We start from the raw sequence: 6,147 nt of genomic DNA, 5'->3' as shown, positions 1-6,147 counted from the left end.
ATTTATATGAAGCATCTGATTTTGACAAGGGTCAGGTCTGCTGACCCCCGCGTGACTCTGTATTCATCCCTATGTATAACAAAAAGTATATAAGCAAACCTGAAAAATAAAGAAATGGGATCAGTTTCTGGAAAGACTGATTCCCCCATGTCATTCTTTCTTTCCCCTTCTGGCTGAATTCCCATCTGGAATGTGGGTACTCACCAAGCCTGCTAATTTTGCCTGGGCTTCTAAGATTGGACCAGGGAGGCCTCAGTGCCTCCTCTTCTTTGGGAGAACAGAAAGATGCCTGTGGCCTACGTAGGTGGTGATTGGTATTCCACGTAAACCAAGTTATTCAGCCTCTTTTTCTTCACTATTTCCTACTACACTATCCATTTCTAATCTCTCTATATATCTGTAATCAAATAAGTTTTTTCCTAAGACGCCGATTCCGTTCCCACTTCGAATTACCCTGGATCCACGGGGGCTGGACCCCGGCATCCTTCCACTCATCTTTTCCACAGTATCTGGTCTCCATGCTGATCAAAGATCTATAAGAAACTGAGTCCATGGTAGATGCTTAGACTAAGGTGTAGTTAGACTGTGAAATAGTATGATTTGTGGGATGGGAAGACTGATCAGTATGAAAGGCAGCAAATGGGAGTCCTGACCAGGAGGGTCCAGGGGCAGCTGTTCTGTTCACTCTCTGGGCCCTGGCACACTCTCTTTAAGGATAGGGTCACATAGGGGGCTGTGGAATTCATGTGGGATTAGCTCCAGGAATAGGCCTAATTTCCAGTATGTGTCTTCTTTTCTGCCCATCAAGTACAAAGGCATCAAGCTCATGGACACTTCTAAAGTGTGCTAAGTCACTTCAGTCATGTCCGACTCTGCGATTCCATGGACTGTTGCCCACCAGGCTCCTCTGTCCATGGGATTCCCCAGGCAAGAATACTGGAGTGGGTTGCCATTTCCTCCTCCAGGGGATCTTCCAGACACAGGGATTGAACCTGAGTCCTTTTCATCTCCTTGCATTGGCAGGTGGGTCCTTTACCACTAGCACCACCTACAGAGCCTGGAAAAAGTGCCTCAAAAACAGCTGTAGTAACTCTAGAGGAAGTGGCTTGATGATGCCCTTTTCCATCCTTCATCTCCAACTAAGTTGTGTGCCTTCCCTCAGAGTATCTCTGGCTCCTGTGTATTACTGTCTGCTCCCAACACTTTGTTCCAGAACTTATTTCTGAGCTAATCAGATACCATTGCCTCTGAGAATGCCCCCTGTAATAACTGCCCTCCACAGCAGTGTGTAACTGTTGCTTATCTTCCTAAATAGAGATTCCACTTGATCCCGTGTGGCTTCTTATAGGATTTTAGTGTCATCATGCCCTTAATGATCACAGAATTCCTCTCCATTAACTTCCCCTTGTGATCCCACCACTCTGCAACCCCTGTGCTGGACTATGTCAGTGGTTGGATGTGAACACTGAAGAACCTCCTCACTGGCCATATCCAAAGGCAGAAAGCTAAAAGGAGAGCAGGAAAGTTTAGATACTGTCCCTCATTCCTCCAAAATAAAATAAGGCAAGGAGAAGTGGTATCTGGCTATTCTTAGCACACCAAATTGCATCAACGAAAAATGATGAAGTAATGGGAGAAGGGCATGCTTTTAGCCAAGTACCTCGTAGCTCAGGCAAAGTTTTGATCTCACCCAGACTTCCTGGACTTCCCTAGTAGCTCAGACAGTAAAGAGTCTGCTTGCAATGCAGGAGACCCAGGTTCCATCCCTGGATTGAGAAGATCCCCTGGAGAAGGGAATGGCAATCCACACCAGTAGTCTTGCCTGGAGAATCCCACAGACAGAGGAGCCTGGCGAGCTATAGTCCATGGGATCACAAAGAGTCGGACACGACTGAGCAACTAACACTTCCACTTTCAGACTTCCTGGAAGCTCATGTGGTAACACAAAGAAGCAAATAAATAATAACCCTGCAATCAGTCCTGTTATAAATAACAATCCCAATCAGTCTGAGGATGACCTCAGATCCCTGGAGTGTCACATCAGTTACCTCTGAGCCCTGTCTGCTCACCTGGGAACCCCCACTCTTCACTTGAGTCAGGATGGATTCCCCATCACCTCCCTTCCATCTAGCCCCCTTAATTCCTGCCCACTGTCCCAGGCCCAGCTCCTCTTTCACGAGTCTCTGATGACTCCGGTGAGCACTTGTTCCTCTTTTTAAACTAAGGGGGTTCTACAGAGCTAATCCTGTAGAAGGAAATGGCAACCCACTCCAGTATTCTTGCCTGGATAATTCCATGGACAGAGGAGCCTGGCAGGCTATAGTCCATGGGGTCACAAAAGAGTTGGACATGACTTAGCAACTAAAACAACAGAAGTGACCACAACACCACAGGGATCAGGATCATGTGAAATGATTGCCATGACCTGTGCAGCTCCTTGGTCCTGGGACATGTGAAGGGAGACAGATGCTCAGTGAACACCCATGTGATGATGCCAATCACAACAGGAGAAGGAACTCACCATTGGGTGGCTCCAGTACTGAGATCCAGGAGCTCCTGATTCTTGCTATCTTGTCCTTCCCTGTAGACCCGCAGTTACCTAATCTTGGAGCTTCAAGAAGGTCCCAGATCCTCAGTGCAGTCATGATGTGAACATAGAGGAACCAACAGAGGACAGGAAAAGTACAATTATTCCATTGGAAGGGGAAGGGCTTAATCCCCAACTCAGCCCATTACAATGAAGATCACAGAAATGGCCCCGAAATTCCTACATTATGTGGAGGAGTGTGAGTGCTTCCCTCTTCTTTTATCCTAAATACTCACTTAAATATGGTAATGTTATTGAGGCAACTAACCTCATCCCTGTAAAAGATAAAAGCATTTGGGATGGGAAGGCAGCAAATATTGACGATGTAGTTATACCAAATACCATACTGGGATCTTGAGGGCAGTTCCCCTTGAACACCTCACAATGATCCCCTAAGGTAGGAGTCAGGATTTCCTTTTACACATTAGGAAGATGAGGCTCAAGGAGGTTAAGAATGTTTTGAGGTTTACACAGCTATTGAGAGACAGAGCCACTCTCATCTGGCCTGTTTGTCTGACTCCAGGAATTGTGTTTGGAACCAAGAATACAGCCTCCCCTTCGGATGCATGATGTGGCAAAGGGGAACTAACGTGTGCCATGGGAGGGCACAGTCACCCTGGAGAGGATGAGGTGGCAGCTGGCAGACATCTAGGAAAGATGAACGTGACTGGCTCGAAATAGGAAGCACACATGTTAACCAGAAGAGAGGTGGTTAGGACAACAATGGAGAATTCACTTAAAAATGTGCATGCACAAAAGTACTTCTAAATGCCAAAACCACAATAATCAATGAAAATATGTAAAAATCAAGATGAACAACATTAAATTGGAAAGCAAACAAAAGGCAAGTATGTATGATGTGATTATAATTTTGAAGAATGTGTGATTGTGCATACATATTTGTTTATCTGCAAGTACAAGTTAAAATACTTCACCTACAGAAATATATATGCAGAATATCTACCAATCGATTGACAGGCATTTTTTTGTACTTTTTGATGAGGTTTGGAAGGGGAAAGATACCAGATAACTTTATTTTATAAATACATATTCACTTATTGTTTGAAATATTATATTATGAAAAACATTAAGGAAATAATCTGGAGCGAAGATGTTTGTAAACAGATTGACAAAGAGATATACATATACTGACTACCTTTGAAATATGTACAAAATATAGTGCTCCTGGAAGAAAAAGAAGGTTAAAGTAATTACCTAGACATAGTAGACATGTGTGTGTTTGTGTTTACATGTCTCAAAGTCTATCACTTTCCCTCCCAAGCAAAATGGAGACATGTGCCCCTTTGCTGATCACATCCAGAATTGCAGTTCTAAAAATCTCCATGAGCAGTGTGGGAAAGGAGATGGTTCTCATATCCTCACCAAATGTGTTGACAAACTTTTGAATTTGCCAGTGTAACAGTTTAGAAACGGTATCTTAGTGTGGTTGTAATTACATATCTCTGACTTGAATCAAGCTTGAGATTCTTTTTGTATGTTTATGGACATGGTGCATATTTTTGTAAGTTGTTTATATTTGTTGCTGTATTTGATGACTCTATATTTATAAACTTATTTATAAAGGGAATATCAATATTTGTTATTGTATTATCAATTCTAAAATTTCTCCTTTGTCCTATATCTTCTATTTCTTTGTTGAGACTTCCTATTTTTTTGCTGTTTTTCAACATGCTTTTATTTACTCATTGAAATATTTCTATGATTACTTTAAAATCCATATCAAATAATTTAAATATATTTCATCTTGATGTTGGCATCTGTTGATTGTCTTTTCTCATTCAAGGGAAGATTTTCCCAGTGTTTGGATAAAAAAGAGTTTTTGCATCTGAGATATTTTGCATATTATGTTATCGACTCTGGGTCTTAATTAAATCATTTTTTTAGCAAGGCTTCAGTGATGCCATGTCAGTAATGGAGCCACAACTACTAAATCTGTGCACCCTAAAGCCAATGTTCTGCAACAAGAGAGGCCACCTCAAGGAGAGGCCTGTGCACTGCAGCTAAAGAGTAGCCCCTACTCGCAGCAACTAGATAATAGCCTGCACAGCAACAAAGACCCAGCACAGCCAAAAATAAAGAAATAAACTAAAAAAAAAAAAAAACCTATTGGGGAGGGCATTAATTTTTCATACACAGTTGGAAGATCTATTTACAGAGACATTTGCAACATCTATGAGTGGAGAAAGTGAGGACCCTTCAGTTCCTGCTAAAGGCAAGTACAAGATAAAATGTCAACTTATCTCTTCTAATGTTTGACATTTTTTAAGGAGATATTTTACAATGCAAGTGAAAAAGCAAACAATTAAAAGCAAAAGGAGATAGTTAAATCTATGTTTGCTGCTGATGTGATTACGCATTAGAAAATCCAAAGAAAAAGTGAACAAAGCTACCACAAACTAAAAGAGAATTTAGAAAAGTAGTAGGTAAAGTAATTAACCTCCTATTAAAATAAATAAATTTATATTTATTAAAAAAAGAAAAGTAGTAGGTATTCTATTAATATCCAAAATCAATATAATCTTCTATACAAATGCTTTAAAAATTAGAGACATAATAAAAGAAAAGAAAATGACTGGATCTTAAGAAGCAATGCTCAAAACCTGAATATAACACAAAACTAGATCTGAACATGTAGAAAATATATGACATTCTTGAGTAAGGAAAGTCAATAGCAAAAAAAAGCCAATTTTTCCAAGTTAATAATTTAATGTGCACCTAATTAAATGTCATTAATGTTTTATATGAATTTAGACAATGATATTAGCAAAGTAACATCAGTCAGTTCAGTTGCTCAGTCATGTCTGACTCTTTGCAACCCCATGGACTGCAGCTCGCCAGGCCTCCCTGTCCATCACCAACTCCCGGAGCTTGCTCAAACTCATGTCTATCAATTTGGTGATGCCATCTAACCATCTCATCCTCTGTTGTCCCCTTCTCCCACCTTCAATTTTTCCCAGCATCAGGTTCTTTTTCAATGAGTCAGTTCTTCGTATTAGGTGGCCAAAATATTGGAGTTTCAGCTTCAGCATCAGTCCTTCCAATGAATATTCAGGACTGATTTCCTTTAGGATTGACTAATGGATTATTATAAAATTTATTTGATAATTAGTTGATTCTCAAATTTGGCAGAAACAGCAAGAATAGTCTGACAAATCTTGAAAAAGAAGCATGATGGGAAAGGGTAGCAGCTAGTCCTACCAGATACCAAAACATATAATAATGTACAATAGAAGAATGTGATATTGCCCCATGAATCAACAAAAAGACTAATAAAACAGAGTAGAAAATACTAATACAAGTCCAGTTATATTCAGAGATATTGAATATGATTGAGGCAGCATTCTTAGAGTAGAGATATGATGGGTGATTTAAGAACTAGTATTTTAATAAGCACATGGTTTAAAAGGTAGAAAGAGATCCATCTCTCCATTTTACATCAGGAGAAATAACAAGGGGTTTAGATTTAAATGTAAAACAAAAAAAAAAGAATCCATACAAGTATTAGAAGAAACTATGAGTAAACCTCTCTATAATCTGGA

The sequence above is a fragment of the Ovis aries genome, chromosome X (genome assembly GCF_016772045.2).
Source record: "Ovis aries strain OAR_USU_Benz2616 breed Rambouillet chromosome X, ARS-UI_Ramb_v3.0, whole genome shotgun sequence".
Classification (NCBI taxonomy): domain Eukaryota; kingdom Metazoa; phylum Chordata; class Mammalia; order Artiodactyla; family Bovidae; genus Ovis; species Ovis aries.
The sequence above is the reverse complement of the archived record's forward strand: the minus strand, read 5'-3'. Positions refer to the sequence as shown.